The sequence below is a fragment of the Enhydra lutris genome, unplaced genomic scaffold (genome assembly GCF_002288905.1).
Source record: "Enhydra lutris kenyoni isolate GAN:26980312 unplaced genomic scaffold, ASM228890v2 scaffoldscaffold133, whole genome shotgun sequence".
Classification (NCBI taxonomy): Eukaryota; Metazoa; Chordata; class Mammalia; order Carnivora; family Mustelidae; genus Enhydra; species Enhydra lutris.
The window spans coordinates 581,353-604,073 of NW_019154217.1; positions in this window are offsets into that span (position 1 = coordinate 581,353).

The window sequence follows — 22,721 nt, forward strand, 5'->3', positions numbered from 1 at the left end:
CCATGGGACCCAGGTTAGCATCAGTGCTTAATCCTAGTTCTGTTCTTACTGTAACCTTGAACTCATGATTTGATATCTTTGTACCTTAATCTTCAACTATAAATAGTAGTAATAACTATTACTTTGATTTTTTAGGATGATTACTTGAGATAATTTTTAAAAGACAAAAAATTGCATTGTTAAACAAGCTTAATCTATTAATATTACTTTTTCCTAGTGCATTAAGAACCATTTGGAAATAGCTTACCTCAATCTTGGTTCTCTCCAGCCAGGATTAAAATCTAGTCATTTAACAATAAGGACAGTGATAACTAGAAGCTATAAGGGAAGCGTGGAGTCACTGGCTGGAGATCCTATAACTCATATTATCAAATGTATATGAAGTTTTTAACAAATGCTTGACACTTACAACAAAGATAAGATACACATAATTCACTTGCTTTTATCAAAGACTATACCTAAATAAAAAAGGACTTATTACCTATCTTTCTTGATAAAATGCCCTCAAACTTGGAATGGGAAGAAAACCAGTTCATGACTATAAGAACTATTTTCTGCATTCAATTACTTTCTCTAGGATGCTCACAATACAAAGGGAAAATGAAAGTAAACAGTAAAGTAGAAATGAAGAATAAAGATCAGAGACTTCAACCTTGGAAAAAAATCTGAAAAATATCAGGGCACACTATTGTAAATAACAAGTAACTTTAAGGATCTGAATTAATCTAGAGATGGCTTTAGAGAACACCTATTGGCTTCAAGTAATATCGTGTTTGGTCTTGGTAATTCAGCCAAGAGAATGCTGAGAAAACATGATTAAACGCCCTGGCTCTACGGTTGACAATACTGGGCAAGTTGGTTAGGTTAGTAGAGTTGTAGAAAATCAAGTACCAGGGCACCTGAGTGGCTCACTCGTTATGCAGCTGCCTTCAGCTCAGGTCATGATCTCAGGGTCCTGGGATCAAGCCCCACATTCATCTCCCTACTCAGTGAGGACTTTGCTTATCCTATTCCCTCTGCCCCTCCCCCCACTCATGAGTGTGCTCTTTCTCTCTCTGAAATATATAAATATATAAAAGCTTAAAAAAAAGAAAAGAAAATCAAATATCTCTGATATAAATGGTGAAGGTTTGTACTAGATGATTTCTAAAAGACCTTTTAGGATCTGCAATTCTATGTTTATGAGAGGTATCATGTAATTTATTAAATAAATAAAGCCAGTCACTGTTCCTCCTTCCTTTCTGAGTTGACCTCACCAGCGCCTCTTTAGCTACTTGTATACCATATATTCCTTTCAAGGCCATCTACCTGAATTTTCACATATGACAAATTATATATCACTTACTAGACACTTCACATGTGCTACCTCCTAGTATATCTATTTTTTGTTTTCTCTGTTTCCCCAGGATTTCTGGCACTTAACATAGGACTATGCATACAGAAGATATGTAGTGGATGATAATTAGCATATAATAAAGTCTCAGTTTCCATAGAAGATGTATTTCTCATCAATTTAGAGACACATTGGGAGGTTGAAGGCCAAGAAAGACGGATGGGAAAAGAATAATCCTTGGCCACAGATACACATTGTTTACAAGTCTAGCTCCCCCAATGAACTGTATGTCCATGGGCAAATTATTTGATCTCTCAGAGGCTTTTTCCTCCATTTCCTAAATGAAAACCCCTTCTGGTGTCAGTCAAACACCCTCAAGAAGGGGGAAAGTTACCAGACAAGTAAGAATGGGAGTAACAAAGAAGGCGGGTATTTAATATAGCAACTTAGCAGTCTTAAAACTATGGGGTTTTCATCACCCTACAGTTGATAGATTGCATTTGATCATGAGCAGAAAGGATTATTAAAGGCTTTCAAATAAAAATTGAAGCTGACAAAAAGATTCAGGATTACAACCCCCCCCCCCCAAAAAAGCTGAAACTGTCTCCTTTCTTGTTTCTTTCTACTAGCTGCTCTCCCACCCAGGCCTAATTCTCCAGAGCAGGAACACTTACTGGTCCTTCCCTAGGTGGATTCAGGTTTTATGGGGCCTGAAATCTAGAACATTTTGGAAAGTCTATAGAAGGAAAAGAATTTTTAAAAAGTATATATTTAAAATTAGGCGTGAAAGTACATTTTAGAATAAGAAAATATAACAAATCACAAAATTTTTATTTTATTTCATCATAATAAGTGTATTTTTAATCCACACCCTACTACCCACCTCCCCTTTAGTAACCATCAGTTTGTTCCCTATAGTGAAGAGTCTGTTTTTCGGTTTATCTCCTTCTTTTTCCTTTCCTCATTTGTTTCGTTTCTTCAATTCCACATATGAGTGATATAATATGATATTTGTCTTTCTCTGACTAGCTTATTTCACTTGATTAACATTACTGTCTAGCTCCATCCATGTCATTGCAAATGGCAAGATTTCATTCTTTTTTATGACTGAATAATATTCCATTATCTATCTATCTATCATCTATCATCTCACTTCTTTATCCATTCATCTATAAATGGACACTTGGGCTGCTTCCATAGTTTGGCTATTGTAAATAATGCTGCAAGAAACACAGGGGTGCATGCACCCTTTGAATTAGTGTTTTTGCATTTTGGGGGTAAATACCCCATACTGCAATTCCTAGATCATATGATAGTTCTATTTTTAATTTTTTGAGAACTTCCATACTGTTTTCCTCAGTGGCTGCACTAGTTTGCATTCCCACCAACAGAGCACAAGTGTTCCTTTTTCTCCACACCCTCACCAACACTTGTTGTTTCCTGTGTTTTTATTTTAGCCATTCTGACAGGTGTGAGGTGCTATCTCATTGTAGTTTTGATTTCCATTTCCATGAATGATAAGAGATATTGAGCATCTGTATGTCTTCTTTGGGAAAATGTCTGTTCATGTCTTCTGCCCATTTTAAAATAGATTACTTGTTTTTTGGGTGCTGAGTTGTATCAGTTCATCATCTATTTTGGATATGAACCCTTTACAGATATGTCATTTGCAAATATTCTCTCCCATTTAGTAGGTTTCTTTTAGTTTTATTGATAATTTCCTTCACTGTGCAGAAATTTTTATTTTGACATAGTCCTGATAGCTTACTTTTGCTTTTATTTCCCTTGCATCAGGAGCCATAACTAGAAAAATAGCTATGGACAATGTCAGAGAGATTACTGCCTGTTCTCTCTTCAGGTTATGATTTCAGGTTTCACAGTTAGGTCTTTAAGCCATTTGAGTTTATTTTTGTATGGTGAAAGAAATCGGTCCAGTTTCATTCTTTTGTGTGTGGCTGCCCAGTTTTGCCAACACCATTTGTTGAAGACTGTATTTTCCCATTGTATGTTCATTTATCCTTTGTGGAAGATTAATTGACCATATAATTGTGAGTATATATCTAGGTTTTCTGTTCTGTTCCATTAATCTATGTGTCTTTATTGTTTTAATTACTACCACTTTATAATATAACTTGAAGTCTAGAATTGTGAAACCTCTAGTTTTGTTTTAGTTTTTCAAGATTTCCTTGGCTATTTGAGGTCTCTTGTTGTTCCATACAAATTTCAGGATTGTTTATTCTAGTTCTGTGAAAAATATGATTGCATTTTGATGGAATTGCTTTCAATTTGCAGATTGCTATGTAGTATAGATATTTTAACACTATTTGTACTTCCAACCCATGAGCATGGGATGTCGTTCCATTTTTTCTGTTGTCTTGAATCTTTTTCATCAGTGTTTTATAGTTTTTCAGAGTATTCACTTTCTGCTGTTTCATTATTAGTCTATAGGAATGCCACAGATTTCAGTATATTGATTTTGTATCCTGTGACTTTACTGAATTCATTTATCAATTTTAATAGTTTTTTGGTGGAGTCTTTAGGGTTTTCTACATACACTACCATGTCATCTGCAAATAGAGTTTCACTTCTTTTTATCAATTTGGATGACTTTTATTTCTTTATGTTGTCTAGTTGCTTGTGGCTAGGACTTCCAGGACTATGTTAAATAATAAGGGTGAGTGGGGTGCCTGGGTGGCTCAGTGGGTTAAGCCTCTGCCTTCAGCTCAGGTCATGATCCCAGGCTCCTGGGATTGAGCCCCGCATCGGGCTCTCTGCTCCGCAGGGAGCCTGCCTCCACCTCTCTCTCTGCCTGCCTCTCTGCCTGCTTGTGATCTCTGTCTGTCAAATAAATAAATAAAATCTTTAAAAAAAATAATAATAATAATAAGGGTGAGAATGGACATCCTTGTCTTGTTCCTGACCTTAGGGGAAAAGCTCTCATATTTTCACCATTGAGTATGATGTTGGCTGTGGATTTTTCATTTAAGGCCTTCATTACGTTGAGGTGTATTCCTTCTAGACCTACTTTGCAGAGGGTTTTTATCATGAATGGACGTTGTACTTTATCAAATGCTTTTTCTGCATCTCTTGAAATGATCATATGGTTTTTATCCTTTCTTTTATTGATGTGACATATCATGTTGATTGTTTTACAAATATTGAACCACCACTGCATCCTGGGAATAAACCCCACTTGACTGTTGTGTATAATATTTTAACGTATTGTTGGATTTGGTTTGCTAATATTTTCTTGAGGATTTTTGCTTTTATGTTCATGAGAATAAAAAGTTGAAAATACCATCCCCCTTCACAAATCGAGAAAAAAAATATGCTTTTATGTGAAATGCCTGTTGCTCTTCTATAATATTTCCCTCCTACATTTTTTGGTTGATTATACCTTTTATACTCATATGACAATGATTTTGTTATCTTTAAAAAAAAAAGAATATAATGATCATTGAATTTCTACTAAGTGTCATTAATCAGGTTTTTTTAATTATTGATAGTTTAGCAAATATTTATTTAAGTTCATAATTTGTATTGATAATTCCATGTAAAATTTGAGGATTACTGTCAATTGGAGAAAATATCTATCAGATTTTTTTCATATATGAACAAAAATATTTCACAGCTTTTAAACTTTCCTATGTAGCTACTAATCTTTTTTTTTTTTAAAGATTTTATTTAATTATTTGAGAGAGAGAGAGCATGAGAGAGAGCATGAGAGGAGAGAGGTCAGTGGGAGAAGCAGACTCCCTGCTGAGCAGGGAGCCCGATGTGGGACTCGATCCTGGGACTCCAGAATCATGACCTGAGCTGAAGGCAGTTGCCTAACCAACTGAGCCACCCAGGCGCCCCTGTAGCTACTAATCTTAAATACTTATTGAAGTATTAAATTAAAAAAACTCTTAAATGCTTATTTAAGAGTTTGTCATCAATATCCTCATAGTAATGGCATATTATTAGTTGTACATTATCTTTGTTATTGTCATTATTTTATGTCAAATCAAGCATGGACAATTGTAAAGATGGCTATCTTTTTTCTTTTTTATAAGTAAGCTCCATGCCCAAGGTGGAGCTTGAACTCACAACCCTGAGATTAAGAGTCTCATGTTCTACCTACTGAGCCAAGGTTACCCCAAATGTTTTTCCCTTTTCTTCATCTATGCCTTTGGTAGTATCCCCTCCTTACCCTACCACCTTACAATAACTCTAGATTTAGCCACGTGACTTACTTTATTGGAACATTACCAAACATGATGCAAACCAGTGTTTGGATTTGGGCTTGTCTCTGCTTGCTATTGTTGGAAACAGTGCAACTACCACCAGAAGAACAAGCCCTGACTTGTCTGCTAAATAATGAGAGGCCATGGACCCATCATCCCAGTTGACTGCCAGCCAACTGCAAACCTGGAAGGGAGGAAATGCCAGATCACTAGGCTTTAGGGGACCTATTGGATACTGTAAAATAAATAAATGAGGTCAGCCCAGAGCAGTAGCAGGAGTGCCCAACTGAGTCCAGCCCAAATCACTAATGTAGTGAATAGGGAGCAAAATAAATTGTTTTAAGCCAGAGCTTGGCAGACTTTTTTCTGTATAGAACCAGGTAGTAAATATTTTAGGATTTGTGGACCACTTGAAAGTCTCTGTTGCATTTCTTCTTCTTCTTTAAAAAACAAAACAAAAGAACAACAAAACCCAAAACAACAACAACAAAAAAGAAGTCATGGGCCTCATTTGGCCCATATCACATAGTATAAGCCATTAAGTTTAGGGAAAGTTTGTTATACAGCAAAAGCTAACTAATTTATCAGGAAGTTTAAGTGGTTTCCCAAATACATTCATAAAATTCTTTTTTTCATTATTGGATTCACAACAAGCCCAGGGCCTGATATGTCTTCTATTTAAAATGTTTCGCGAAACTTAACAAATTACTTTCAGTATGATATAAAAATATTTGTCAAATTCTCTTAAGAATAATTTCTATTGATTATACTTTTCACCTTTATCCCTTATATTTCATATTGCATTAATTTATATTTAATATTTTCTCAATATCTTTAATAGAACTAAAGTTTGCAAAAGAAAACATCTTCACATATGTATGTCTAAATCAGAAGTCCATAATTTCTCATCTGTTTCACTTAAATACTCTAAAACATCTTCCCAGCTAGCAGTAAAAAGTTGTCTTTGAGCCTCACAACTTTCTGAAAAAATGTTTGCAGCTTCTTTATGTTTTCCTTTTCCAATTTCTAGAAAATATAACCTGGAGTTCTTAAAAAGACATTGTACTCCTGTTTTAAGTATGAATTTACATATTTGTTGACTAAAAAAATGTTCTATAAACCAGCTCCTTGCTATACACATTTTAAACCTTATTTCTTCTCCACTAAGTATATCAGGTGAGGTAGCATCTATTAATAGTGCTTCTGGCCTGTACCTTCATATTTCCATAACAAGTGGCTAGGCATAGTGGGTAGTAAACTATTCCCAGAAGCCATCTCTAAGCTTCTAAGTAGCACTAACTTAACTATATGGAATTGACTGCATCCCACATAAATATATAGGACTAAACCCAATAAATGTCTCCTAAATTTAACACTCACCTAGCCATAATCTAGGAATGCTCATGGCCACTCTAATGCTACCTAACAAAAAGGAAGTGTGATGGAGGGAAAATCAGAATGGAAAGACAGAGTAGTCTTAACCAATCATATTTAAAATATCTTTCCTTACAAACTTCAAAAAATGTACGAGCATGTGAACATATTGTTAGGAGTCATTCCAGGGAAGGTACCCATACAAGTGAGGGGACTTGAAACTTTAGTGTTATTAGTTTCCCTACAAATCTACCTTTGTAACTTTCACATTTTAGTCAAATCAGAAGAAGCAAGCATGGGTTCAAATTGGTGGGAGTAGCTTATTGCCCAATTCCATGAAGATAGATTTATCCACAAAAATGGCAGTCTTCAGGGTGCCTGGGTGGCTCAGTTGTTAAGCATCTGCCTTCGGCTCAGGTCATGATCCCAGTGTCCTGGGATTGAGCCCCACATCAGGCTCCCTGCTCGGCAGAAAGCCTGTTTCTACCTCTTCTGCTTCCCTTCCCTGTATTCCCTCTCTCACTGTCTCTCTCTCTCTCTCTCTCTCTGCCAAATAAATAAATAAAATCTTTGAAAAAAAAAAGGCAGTCTTCACTCTGAGTTCTCAAGCAATAAAAATATTTTTAGCATGAGTAAGTTGACTATATATGCACCGCAGTCTCCATGTCAAACATTTTCAAGTACAGCTAAATATTTCCATGTGATTTTTTCCACCTTCAATATAAAACAAAGCATATTTTTTGAAACTTTAAAGTGTCCACTGTTTAAATTTGAACTAACATCACTGGAGTCTCAGTCATCAACTCTGTCTATTTAGTATCTGTTTGTAACATCAATCACAGTTGACACAAAGAGTTATGTCCATGTAAAATTATTCCCACAATTTAACTGACCAAAAGCTATTTATTGGTCAACAATGTGAAAATGCTTTCTCTTGGCCAGGTTAATTTAAAATAGTGTTTTGGTTTGGGAAAAAAAAATAAGTTTCCATGAGATTTTCCTTATCTCTGTTTCCCATCTGGCTTGCTGTTATAAACATTTAATCCAGTGTTTGCTGCCAATGTTTCCCAGAAAGCCTTATAATTGCTTGGAATTTGTATGAACAGTTCCAGTCTGGTGCACAATTAGGGATGCACTATAAAATTTTCATTGCTTGATTTCGTTGAAATTATAAAATGGATAGGGAACAATAACACCCATAGTTGTAGACTATAAAAACAACTACTAGAAATTTGAAAATAATAATGCTAATAGATAAAATTTTGATTTGTGGTTATAAGCCTCAAAGAAATCGCAATCCAAACACAGACCCAGAATATTTAATGAGAAACTAAATGTGAAAAAAAGGACTTAAAGTTTGAAAATTCACAGGGTTCAACAGGGAAAGAATGAAGGAAGACTCACTGTCCTATGCTTTCTCAAGTAAAAAGACATCAGTACAAATGTAAGGAGCAATACTTTGTCTGGTCCCCTATACCTAAGGAAACAGAGAAATAAGTAAATAGTTACAAAAGGCAATTGGTATCGTTGTCCTGACAAGATTGGCAGATTAATCCAATGGGCGTTTTTCATTTCTGAAATAAGCTAATTGTGCAAAACCTTTATAAAGGACTTCTTGTCATGCTGTGGACTATAATTTCCACTGCTTTTAGGTTTCTCAAGGCTCCGAAATTGTTCTACCATTGGCCATGCCATTAGAGTACCATTAAGTTAAGTGAATGGTAGTTGGTCTGTGCCAGTTAGTGTCCGTGAGTGTTTGCATGTGCCAACATCTAATTGAAAAGTATACAGCCCCACGCTTGCACTTCAAATGTTTCAGCTCTGTGGGCATAAAATAAAATTAAAAGAATAACACTGCTGGGCTCTTGGCCTAAAACTGCATTTGAGTGGAGAAGCCAGGTGAAATGTAGATAATACAAATGATGGTAAATAGGGATTTCTGAAACCTTCTTGCTATGGAAGGCTTGCTGTGAGAGATCCAATGAGCAGAGTAAGAAAAAGCATTAGCTGTTAAAGAGTCTATCGGGGTAGAAAAATCAATGTTAAAGCAACTCAGTATCAGATCCAGAAGTGTGATCTGTCTATCCATCTATCTACCTACCTACCTATCACCTATTTACTTACCTTACCTATCTACCTGTCTATCTACCTACCTACCTACCTACCTATTATATAGAAAGATATTCAGCAGCTCTATCATCCCATCTATAGGTGAGTAGACACAGGGGAGACAAACTAGCCTATAAAGGAAATGGAGTGTTTCAGTGAAAGCTGACGCCAAATTTGTAATGGAACTTGGAGGAATATAGTAGCTAATTTTGCCTTAAGAGTCATCTAATTAAAATTAAAGGCTGTAAAATTAAAAAATTAAAAATTAAAAAATAAACCCCAAATTTCTGAAGCCCTGAGGATTGAGGATGCAGAAAATGTTTCCTGACCTCTGCATAGTTTAACTGCTACAATCTACATGTTTGACACTTTTAACCATCAACTATGATTTTATTCCTCGGATTTTCATGGATATTTGTGCACTTCCTAGACCCACCACTTGTATACATCAAGTTGGATAGTTTTATACCATCTTATCCTTGGAGTACAAACGGCACATTCTAAGAAAACTCTAACCTGATTTTAGGGCCTATGGTCAGAATGAGATGCTACAGAACACCTGGTTGATATTAAACATTTCTCAGGCAACAGTTTGCAATCTTGTGAGCCTCAGAGTCTTCATCAGAAAGTTGGTTCTAATAGCTTTAGCCCACCACACAGAATTATTCTGATAGTGCAATTAGATAATGATTTTCTTTCCTCGAACTTTTCTCTCTCCAGATTTAATTGTATGGAGGAATATATAGATAATACCCTGCATCTTTCTTATTTTAGTTTGTTTTAAATTTAACTTTGTGCTTTCATGTAAAAAATTTCTGTCAGCAACATAGAATTGTGAAACTATGAGTCTTTTTTAGTCTCCTTTACCTCATAGGTGAAATAAAAGTGGTGGTAATTACAATGAAAGGTTGTTGAATTATTAAAAAAGATTTTATATGTGTGTATATGTGTATATGCATACATAAATACACATATACTTTGTATAGTTAGGCAATATGCTGTTTAATAAACAGTAATTATTATTGATTTTCTTGTTATATGCATAAAGTTACAAATATTCAAGGCAGCAAAATGTTCAAAGGGAATATATATTCTTGAATGGTTCAGGAAATAAAATATTTCTTCTCTTTGGGAAGAAGTTTATGCTTTGCTATATATTATCCGAAAAACTATTGTGGCTATAAAGATATACCTACAACTTAGCTCACATCAGAAGTTAAAGATAACAGAAAATAGTGCCACCTTCATTGTAAATTATTGGATCAGAAGTCTAGGAATAATTTCTAATCTTCTCTTCACCCTAGAAAACAGATTCAAAAGTCTTAAACTTGCTACTTCCCAGTAAGACAAGTTTGGCCACCATCAGAGGTAGGGGCCTCACCTATTAAAGTAAATACTCAATTTTAATTTTCCTTCCAATTTCCTCCACTTCTTTTGAACCCATTGGATTTCAGTTAGTAATAAAGCCAAAGTATAAGAAACCACAAAAATGCCTCATACCTCTGCATATGAAGCTCTAGAGATTTACTTGGAGATGAAGATAACCACAGAATGAGGACATTTTGAAGTTTCTCAAGCCAAAGCTTGTTCATAGAAAGGACTGATTGTGAAGGTATTCTAAACGTTCCCTCTCAAGTTTCCTCTTTGAAGGAAAAGAAACTATATCTAGGCTGCAGCTTTGGAAAGCCCAAGAGTTTTCTTGCATTGCAATATATTTCTTCAAGAAGCCCTTCTGAACTGTGGATGTCTGTATTGCAAGGTGCTGTCTGTGACTTTAAATGTGAGGTGTATCCAGTGTTAGGACTAATTCAGTCATTAATTCTGTGCCTTTGAAAATGTAGAGGGGTCTAAAGTTAACAACATAGTATCTGCCTCCTAGAGAAAGAATTCTGCCTATACCACCGCCTCAAAGAAACTTGGTATTAACACTTGTGAATCTGCTGCCCTGGGGAATAACAGAGAGAAATGACTGAAAGTATTTTAGAATGACGCTGCCAAGGTATCCCGGGAACTATTGCTGGGTCCCCTTCAGTCGGCACTTGATCTCTATTACCAATTTCTGACCTCAAGCAAGCCTCTTAACCTTCCTGTAATTTAGCTTTCTCAACTGGAGAGTAGGCTTCATAATATTTGTAACTTAACTCCCCAAATGGAATGTTGTAGAGATGAATGAAGCAATGTTTCCAAGATGCTTGCAGGTCTGGGGTGAAACTGTGCTGAAATGGAACACAAAGTTAAGCCCTGATGTGTCTTACATCTAGCTGAGCATGGATACTAGTCCTGTGGTTTGGATCCAGGGTAGACAGCAGATGAACATCAATCTACTCCAACTCCTAAAGACTGTGCTCAGGTTGGCAAATCAGAGTGCACAAGGTCACTTCGACTCACTCTCGGGCTGTGCTCTTCGTTTACAGCTTAAGGGGTCTTTAATGTTCAGACTACTCCTACCACCCCTGAAGCCCTCTACCAGATACTGTCACTCAGTTTTAAAATACCAAACACCTTTTCCCTTTCATTTTTTACTTTTGGCGCTATTTTATTATAAAATTGTCCCCTGATATTTCTTTAAAATTAAATGTAGCTAAGTACATGCATCCTTAAATGTCACTTAAAAATGTAAACTCAGAAGCAAGAACGAGGAAAGTCAATGGGATTAAAAAGTATTAAAGGTCAATATTATTTAACCCACAATATATTAGTTGGATCCTTGGAAGAAATGTTGATGACAATCATAGCTCAACTTAGGAAGTTATTTTAATGCTAATGCCTATTTATAGGCTTTTAGGATAAAGGTATATTGATTGGTTTCCCGTTTTGTTAATATCCTGAGACAGCCCTATATGAAAGCTCCTCTTTAATCAAAAGTAATCATGGTGCCTCTCTTTCCTTAGCACACACCTGTGCCTCCCTCTTGCCTGTTTGTGCTTCAATACAAACACATAGATATGCCCATGGAAATAGTTACCAGCCAGGGAGAGGTTATTGAAATTGAACACATAGAACACCATGTTATGATACAGATGCCAAAAAAAAAAAAAAAAAAGATACAGATATCAAGAAGTATCATCACTAGCAGGGCCTCTGTTACTGGCTTTTACATTGTCCCTAAAATTTTCTTAGGTAATGAGATTACTTATTTTCTTAGATAAGAACCTAGGGGCACCTGGGTGGCTCAGTGGGTTAAAGCCTCTGCCTTTGGCTCAGGTCTGACCCCAGGTCCTGAGATCAAGCCCTGCATTGAGCTCTCTGCTCGTCAGGGAGCCTGCTTCTGCCTCTCTTTCTCTGCCTGCCTGTCTACTTGTGATCTCTGTCTGTCAAATAAATAAATAAAATCTTAAAAAAAAAGAAACTAAATATTGCCAAGATAGAAATATTTATGTGTCAATATTAATATTTCAGAGATTGAAGAAATGAGAAATGATACAGATCAGATTTGATAAAGGGGCAATAAATAATAAGACAGCACTGAATATATAGAAATGATGACAGAACCCCAAGACAGATTGGAGAGTTCCAACACCACGGTAATAGGGATCAATATTATGTTACATGGGGCACCTGGGTGGCTCAGTGGGTTAAAGCCTCTGCCTTCGGCTCGGGTCATGATCCCAGGGTCCTGGGATCGAGCCCCGCATAGGGCTCTCTGCTCAGCGGGGAGCCTGCTTCCTCCTCTCTCTCTCTCTCTCTGCCTGCCTCTCTGCCTACTTGTGATCTCTGTCAAATAAATAAATAAAATCTTTAAAAAAAAATATGTTACATGTGCAGGTTAGGGGAGTATAAATGGCCTGTGTATTAAAGAGGTGACTCAAAAGCTTCACCTAATAGCTTCATTCATACATGTGGAAGGATCTTTTAGATGAGGGATTAATATTGTTCCATGAGGTCACAGGAAGTAAGAGCCAGGACCAGTGGTTGACTCTTCCTTACTATGTCCAGAATTTTCTGGTTGTTACTGTTAGGCTCCGTGATCAAAGGAATGAGACTGATATAAAGTGAAAATCAAACAGCTTTATTTCACGCCAAGCATCAAAAATCAAACTGACTGGTCAGGGCTGTCTCTTATGAAAAGACGATGATGACAATTCCGACAAGGTCACTCCCAAGAAGGCCGCTCCAGACGAGGTTGCTCCGCAGATGAGGCCGCTCCCCGGTCAGAGCCACTCCCAAGAAGAGGCCACTCCCATGAAGGCCACTGCTATGGAGGTTGCTCCATGGACAGGGTTGCTCCCCGGACAAGACTGCTCCAGCGAGGCCGCTCCCTGGACAAGGCTGCTCCAACGTGGCCGCTCCCTGGACAGGGCTGCTCTGGAGAGGCTGCTCTGGAGGAAGCCACTTCCCTGATGATGCTGCTCCCGCAGGGCCACTTACTGAGGAGGCCTCGCCGGGACAAAGCCACTCCCCTGAATGACACAGCTCCAGCGAGGCAGCGGCTCAGGGTTCGCAGCGAGGCTACTGGCGTTTACGCCATTCCCCGCAGCGCCACTGCCAAGGGTCGCGGTCTGTGGGCGGGCCGCTAATACTGGGGCTGCTGGTGTGTGGGTGCCGCAGGCGTTTTGGGGTCGCAGGTGTCGCGGCCGCTGGCGGCACGGGACCGCTGGTGGCGTGGGACTGCTGGTGGCTCGGTGCCACAGGCGTCGGGGCCACCGACTGCATGGGCCGCTGGCATCTCGGTGCCGCAGGCATCGGGGCCGCTGGCGGTGTGGGACCACTGGTGGCGGAACGGCTGGCTGCTCAGGGCTGCTGGTCGCTCAGGGCTGCTGGTGGCTCGGGACTGCTGGCGGCGGGACCACTAGCGTCTGGAGGCCGCAGGTGTCTCGGGGCGGCTAGCGGTGGGACCGCCGGCAGCGGAACCACTGGCTGCTCAGGGCCGCTGGCCTCGGGACCGCTGGTGGCTGAACTGCTGGCGGCTCGGGACTGCTGGCGTCGGGACCGCTGGCGGCTGCAGCGAGCAGCTGAGCTGCTCCACGACATGGCCAGGGTCCCGCGGGGGATCGCCCATTGTGTCCTTGCCTGTGGTTGCCGTGCCTTGCGCCTTGCCGCCCACCAGCCCCTCGCAGCACACCAGCGTCTCCTTCTGCTGCACGGCAGTCTCTGCAGCATCATGGCTCACAGCTCCTCCTCGGGGCTCAGCGCGCTGCCCTGCATGGGCATCGCCGGCAACCGGCAGCCGGCACGCGCCACCTCCGGGGACAGCGCCGTGCACACGAAGCGGCTGCCGGGCGGCGGGCCATCTTGGGCGCTGGTGGCCAGCAGCGCTAGCATCCCGTCTCCGCAGTGCTCACTCCAGCATCAGCTGGCGGGCAGGCGCCATCGGGGTGTGTGGTGAAGGCGCCTGCGCTGCGGGCTTAGGCCTGGCGCGCCGCTCGAGGGCAGCTTCAGCGCGGGAGCCAAAGGAACCGCCTGCCTCCCACAGCTTGCTGTCTCCACTCCGCCTACAGCTCTTACAAGAGCTCCTACAGCTTTCACAGTTCTTACAGCTCTGCTACCACCAGCTCCCTTTCTTCTGCTCCCGCCGGCTCTCCTTCTTCTTCCTCGGACACCCTCGCAGACCAACCTTTATGGAGGTGGTTGAGCCCCGCCCCTACACAGGCGGCCAATTGAATTTCAATTCACCCTAGTGGATATACGTGCGCCCCACTGATTGGACGTCTCCACTTGGCCTGCCCCGCCCCTACATCCGGGGTCCACAAGCTAGTTCCTCTGGGAGGGGCAGGCCCTTACAGTTACCTCCCTTAGAAGGGAGGGGGCATTTCTATCACTGGCGTGTTTAACTTGAGACGACCGGATGCAAGTCGGTGTGGGTGCTGTGGAGGAAACTGTAGCACTAATGAAGTCGCACTGGACCAAAAACATGGGCCCATTTTTTTTTTTTATACTGTATAATTCTATGACTTTACCAACTTCTTGATGGCTGATTTAGCGTATAGATACTTACAATGGAAGACGAATAGGAAATGGCATTTATTGTGCACTTGTCAAGAGTTGTATGTTCACTGTGTTTTTTCATTTAGGTCTTAATTCTGTGAGGCACTTATCTTCATTTATCAGATGAAGAGACAGCATTGGGGATATTAAATAAATGGACTAGGAGATATAATTTGCTAGCATAGGTTAGATCCAAGATTTGAGACTAGGTCTATATGGCCTCAAAGTCCCTGAACTTTTTGGTAAACCATCCCCCAAACAGGGAAACTGAACCTCTGCCCTTGGCTAATGGAGTAATTTTCAGGCACTGTCCGTGCAAGGTAGACCTATAGGAAAGGAGGCTTTGTGAAGAAAACAGTATATTCCATGGGGATATGGAAGGAAAGGTCTTTTGGAGGCCCTGCCCTGTGGTATTCTAGAACTCTTTAGTTACTGAATCAACATAATTGAATGCTTCTTCGAGCTACAGAATCAAAAGCAGAAGTATAAATGGAAAGTCTTCAACCTACTTTAACATTCTTCAACAATAGTTATGGCAGAATACAGAAGTATAATATCCTGAAACCCACCAAAATGGAAAGGGAAATTTGGGGGTCTTATAAGATAGGAATGTTTCCTCATTGGTAACAGACCTGCCACTATTAAAAAATGGGAAAATTAGTCTCCAAGATATTTATTGCCATCTGTTGGAAAATTAGAATAATAAATATCTTAATCTAAGATGGCCACAAACATGAATGTCACCATATAGTTTTGTGCAATATACTATTTGCAACCTATAAGATGATCAGAAGTCCTCATCTTGGGATAATCACACTTGATAGAAGCCTCATGAGTAACACTATTACCACTATTTATCAACAGTAATTTATTAAATTAGATATTAGGGACTGGAAGAAATGGAAATTTAAAAAGTATGTCTAATTAAAAGATAATTCATTGATTAATTCACTAATATTGCAAATTTTTATCAAGTGACTATAATGAGTCAAGCTTTTTCTGGAAGCTAGTTAAATAGCAGTGAATAACAAAATAAAATTCTTTCCCCTAAAACAGAAAGAAATAATAATAAAATTTAGATAAGTATATAGTTTATGAGATAGTAATAAGTGCTTAAAAAAAGGTCAAGGATGAAACATATTAAAGTGTTGGGTGATATTTAATTTGAGAACAGTTCTAGGAGTTCAAGTAGGTGCTGTAAAGAGTTTGTGTTTCCATCAGTCATAATGAAAGGTCTTGTAATATTCAGGCATCAAGTAGAGTCAGAAGAATATTGCCTTAGTGCTGAAGCTACATTAGCTCTAAACTAAGGCTGCTCTGGATCTGCCCTAACAAAATTCAAAACAAAGAGTTGGAAGGCTCCAACTGATCCCAAGTAACTTCACTTCAAGTCAGAATAAAATCCAACATGATTTAAGAGAAAACAACCAAATCTAGCAAACAGCAATAAAAAATTCACAATATCAGGAGGCCAGCCAAGAATGATCTATTTTTCAAAGGAGGAATACCAGAAGAAAAAAAAATCACATAACAGAAATGGACCTTAAGGGTCAGAGATGATGGAATTGGGAGATAAAGATTTTCGAAAAAAACCACTTGAAGTATATTCAATGTGTTTAAGAAAGTCGATGAAAAATACATATCATGAAATAATAGATATTTGATATATGTGGAGAAAAATCTGGTTGGAATTAAAAGTAAATCAGACAGTATAAAAGAAAAGATCAGTTAATTGAAAGATGAAAAAAATAAAATGAAGTACATAGTACAAAAGAACAAAAAAATGAACAGAGATTCAGTAACCTGAGAGAATATCAAATAGTCTAACATTTCTATAATTGGAGTTTTGGGAGGAAAAGGGAGTTAAAAAAAATACTAGAAGAATAATGGCCATTTTCCAAACTTGATGGAAACTATAAATCCCACTGTACAGGGTTGAATAGTGTTCGATTCCCCCACACCCAAACTCATGTCTACCCAGAACCTATGAATGTGACCTAATTTGGAAATCAAGTCTTTACAGATGTAATCAAGATGACGTCATACTGGATTAGGATGTAGCCCAATGATTTACGTCTCTATAAGCAGAAGGAAATTTGTACACTGACACAGGTGGGAAGGCCATGTGAAGATAGAGGTAGAGATTGGGGTGATGCATGTCTAAGCCAAAGAACACGAAGTGTTGTGGCCACCACAAGAACCTAGAAGAGTCAAGAAAGAATTCTTCTCCTTTGGAGAGATCAGGGCCCTGTCATACCTTGATTCTGGATTTCTAGCCTTCATAACTGTGAGAGAAAGAATTTCTGTTGTTTTAAGACACTCAGATTGTGGTAATTTGTTATTGCAGCCCTAGGAAATTCATATACCCAAAGGCCCAAGAATCTCAATAAACCCCATTAAAAATAAACAGTTTAAAAAATCATCTGAGGGCTGTCTTAAGAATTTAAAAAACTAGATGTGTGCTGAAGGGACATGGGAGCCAAGCTGAAAAAAGCTTCCAAAGTTCCAAGCTGGAATTATTTGAACCAAAAAATAATGTAGTTTTGGGTTATAACCAAAAGTATAAATTATATATCCATGAGTTGCTACTGATATAAATAAATGATTGAATAAATAAATGTTGGATAATAGACAAATCTCTTATAAAGAAGAATTCCAAATAATTTACATAGCTACTGCCCCCACAAGGGGGTGGCATTTAATTATCTATGCCTTAAGTATTGACTATGCTTAGTGACTTGCTTCTAAAGAATAGAATATTAGGGGAGGGAGTAGCTTTATACTAGATAAACAGGCAAATAGTACTTCAGCCAAACAATGAAGATTAACATCATTAGGGATAATTCATGTTCATAGCATATAACCTTGGTATGATGTGGTGACAATGGCATGTACTTCTGCTATCTTTCTCTCAAAAACCCATAATTCCAGCCTAATAATAATAAGCTCATCAGACAAATCCAAATTGAGGGACATTCTACAAAAGGTCCTAACCAGTACTACTTAAGATAACTAAAAACAAGGGAAGTTTATGAAATTGTTACAATACAGAGAAAGCTAAAGAAACATAGTGACAGTACATAAATTAGTATTATGGATATTCTGGAACATAAGACATTAGGGAAAAAGTAATCAAATCTGAGTAAGTATGAAGTTTAGTTAATAATTATGAAACAATATTGGTTCATTAGTTGTGATAGAAGTACCAGAGTAATGTTAATGATAAAGGGAAATTGTGTATAAGGTGTGTATGGGAACTCTCGGTACTATCTGTAACTATTCTGTATATCTAAAACTAATTTTTAAAAAGTTCATTTAAAAAAGTATCTTGTTCAAAAATATACATTACATACAGAGAAATGAATATAAAAATTGTAGCATATTCTTATTACAACCATGTAAGTCAGAAAACAGTGGAGTGATATCCATAAGCACTGAAGAAAAAAAAAAAAGTCAATCTGAAATTCTTTACCCAGTGTAAATATCTTCAAAATTGAGGGCAAAATACTGTTCCAGACAAATCTGAAAGAATTCATCGCCATTATATTTTCACTATAAAAAATGTTAATGGTTAGTTCTTTAGGCAGAAGAAAATGATACTGCGAAGAAATTTAGATAAGGAAATGAAGAGTGCCAAAAATGGTAAATATGTGGATAAATATAAGAGATATTTTTTCTCATTTTAAGAGGTAATGGTGGTTGAAAGCAAAAGTAGAAACAATGAATTGTGGGATTTAGTATACGAGTACATGTAAAATGTATAATTAGAATAACACGACTTGGGGAATGAGAGTTTATTGTTACAGATTTCTGAAATTATGATGTGCTGTAGTTTGAGGGTAAAATGTGATAACTTAAAAAGGGGAACCCAGAGTAAAAATAAAACAAAATTAAAAACAATAACAATAATAAAATCCACAGAGATAACTAATAAGTCAAGAGTAGAGATAAAATAAAATCATTAAAGAAAAATTTCAACTAATCCAAAATTAGTCAGAAAAGGAGACAAAAAGGAACAAAGAGCAGATGAGAATAATTGAAGACAAATAGCAATATGGTAGTATTATATCAATCCACATCAACAATTAAATTACATCGTTAAAAACATCACTTAGAAAAAAAACCTATCATATTGGATTAAAATCAATACCCAACTACATGCCATCTAAAAGATACCCACTTTAAATATAAAGACCTGAACAGATTCAAAGTAAAGGGACAGAAAAGATATTCCATGTTAATGCTAACAGGAAGAAAGTAAGGGGGCTATATTAATATTAACAAAATAGATTTTACAGAAAGGAATATGGCCAGATTTAAGATGGTATTACATATAGGACAAAAGGATAACTTTATCAGGAGGACCTATGAATTCTCAAAATACATGAAATAAAAGATGAGAATGGAAAAGAAAAATAAACAAATCCACAATAATAATTGGAGATTTCAATACTCCTCTTGCATAACTGATAAAACCAGGAGAAATAAGATCAATATAGAAGACTTTAAACAATTATAAAATGACTTAACATTTATTTAAAATCCCATTAACAATTGAACCTACATGGAACATTCATCAAAGCAGACTATATTGTGAGTCATAAAGTAAGTCTCATTGAATTTAAGAGAATTGAGAGCATATAATGTATGTTATCTTTCTTCAGTGAGTTAAACTAGAAATCAATTACAGAAAGATATATGGAAAATTCCCAAATATTTGGAAACTACAGAACATACTTTTAAGTCATGGGTCAAAAAAGAAATCATGAAGAAAATTCAAAATTTTGAACTGAATGAAAATATAAACATATATATCCAAATTTATAGGATGCAGTTTAAGTATTGCTTAAAGGGACATTTAAACTAGTATTAGATATTTATATTTTTTAAAAGGAAGTTCTCAAGTGCCTGGGTGGCTCAGTTGGTTAAGTGACTGCCTTCGGCTCGGGTCATGATCCCAGAGTCCGGGGATCAAGTCCCACATCGGGCTCCCAGCTCCATGAGGAGTCTGCTTCTCCCTCTGACCTTCTCCCCTGTCATTCTCTCTCTCACTATCAAATTAATAAATAAAATCTTAAAAGGGGCGCCTGAGTGGCTCAGTGGGTTGAGCCTCTGCCTTCGGCTCAGGTCATGATCTCGGGGTCCTGGGATCAAGTCCCACATCGGGCTCTCTGCCTGGTGGGGAGCCTGCTTCCTCCTCTCTCTCTCTGCCTGCCACTCTGCCTACTTGTGATCTCTGTCTGTCAAATAAATAAATAAATTTTTAAAAAAATCTTAAAAAAAAAGGAAGTTCTCAAATCAATGATATATACACTTCCATCCTAAGAAACAGAAAAGATGAGCAAGTTAAATCAGAAGTAAGCAAACAGAAAGAAATAATGAATAGAAATCAATTTAAATAGGAAACACCAAGTAGATAACCCAGTAAATTACTCAGAATTCTGCCCATTGTGAGGATCTTCTCTCACCACTGCCTTTCAGGGCCACCCCTGAGTGGGGCTGTAGTGCAAGAGCAGTTCCATTCATTTGGTAGAACCACCCACCTGAGAACAATCTTGACCATTTTTCTCGCCCAGCAACTACTTATAAGTGACCCTCCCCTAATGTGGTCATAGATATCAGCTGATATAAAGGCAGCAATGAAACCAGTATATTACATAGGGTTATGGACCACCTGCTATGTGGCCTACTTGAGCCCTACTGTGGCCCAGTCTCAGATATATAATATTGTTTTTTAAAGCATTACTACTAGACATGCCTAATACTACGAATTTATTGGTCTGACAAAATTCAGCTCATAATGAGCAGTTTTAGACACATTTTTTGATATCTCAGAGTCAGATGCTCTATTTCTACCAGAGTCCTATGGAACCCTAAGAGCTGTTTTTTGAGTTATATATGTAATTCCATGTTGCATGTGGCATGATCTTGTTCCAGAATCTTAGCTATGTTATGATTCTCCCACTGAGACTTGCCATAAACTCCACATAGTTTCTTTTCTACCCAAAATGTTTTTATTTCCATTGGATTTACCAGGTCCTAGGGCCTAAGAAGTAGGGCTGCTTGGATCATAGCATGGACCTGCTGCAAAGGTCTTCCTGTTCTGAGTCCTACTCAAAACTGGCAGGCTTTCATGTTTCTAGTACCTGAGTAAAAACTGTAATTGCTAATGTAAAATATACTGCTTCCAGAACTGGAGGAGGTCTAGCAGGGAGTTACTCCTCATTAGTAGTAGAAGATGTAATAATTTATCCTCTACAGTGAAGGAAGAGTTGCAGCATGCCCTTAAGAACTTGATATCTCCCCAAACTTCATATGATGAATCCCTGTATTTTTATATGGAATATCTCCCACCTACTAGTGTTCGTGTGTCTTGTTTCTTTCCAAGACTCCAATGTCTGATGATGGGGAGAGGAAGTAGAGGTAAGTCCTCAGGAGGGGGGTGCTGGACCTTAACAGAGAGCAGTAGGCTGCTTCTGTGGGCCCAGGGGGTTCAGGGGTTGGGGTTTCAAGGTTTTGTAGTGTGTTGACCCAGATGTCCCAACTGAAGCCTTAGAATCCTATTTCTTCTCTACTAGGTCCCTGACCTTTGTGCTGAAGTCTTTCAGGTCCTGGGAATTCAGTCTTCCCTGGAATTCTGTCTGCTATCCTTACAACTAAACCCTGAGCCCAGACTTCACCTTTTCCATTCTCCAGCTACAGGAGAGCCCTTTAAAAAAAATTATTTATTTATTCGACAGACAGAGATCACAATTAGGCAGAGAGGCAGGCAGAGTGGGGGGGAAGTAGGCTCCCTGCTGAGCAGAGAGCCCAATGTGGGGCTCGATCCCAGACCCTGAGATCATGACCTGAGGTGAAGGCAGAGGCTTAACCCACTGAGCCACCCAGGTGCCCCCAGGAGAGCCTTTTTAAAACACTGCCATGGAGACTAACTTTTCACACTTTGCCTTAAATTAGTGATCAATCACCTCCATCTTTCATTGTCTTTCCCAGCTGCATGGTACTTAGTGACAGCCATCCAATTTCATTGTCCTTCTAATTATCATTTCCTCTGGACCTCTCAAATGCCTGAGGACACTGAGCCCATAGAGCATTTCCTTATATTCATATCCTGTCTCAGTTCATCACCAGTGAAAGGTTTAATACTTATACAACTACTCCATGCCAGCGCTCCCGGGACTCCACCTATGTATGACCAACCACGGGTTCTCACTGCCAATTGGCCAATAAGTGATCCAGCTCCCAAGTCTCATTTTAGAATCTGTCCCCTTAGGCCAATTTTCACATCAAGTGTCTTAATTTAAGTCCTCTGGGAAACAGATTCTCAGAGATGGAGATCTGCATGCAAGAAATGTCTGCTCCTAGGAACAACCCCTCTGAGGGAATAAGGACTGGGCAGAGGGAGATACTGAACCAAGATAGAGTCACAGCAGAGACCTCAACCAGAGCCAAGGGATGTTTTGCAGCTGCGATGGCCCTTCACAGATCTCCTCACAGGGGCAGGTGGAAGGCTTTTGTACCTCCATAGTGACCAGACAGTGAATATGGGCTGTTTCCAGGGAGGAAACATAACCTTGGGTGAAGCAGATCCTTTCCACAGAGGGCAACTCAACTGTGAGCTGTTAGCAGTCAACCAGGAAACTGGTAAAATGAATGCCAGGGGGCACATGGTAAAGCCACAACAGGGCCCACTAGGATAGCTGAACTTCTTGAAATGTCCTAAGCACAGGACCATGGGTATAATGCCTCAGTTT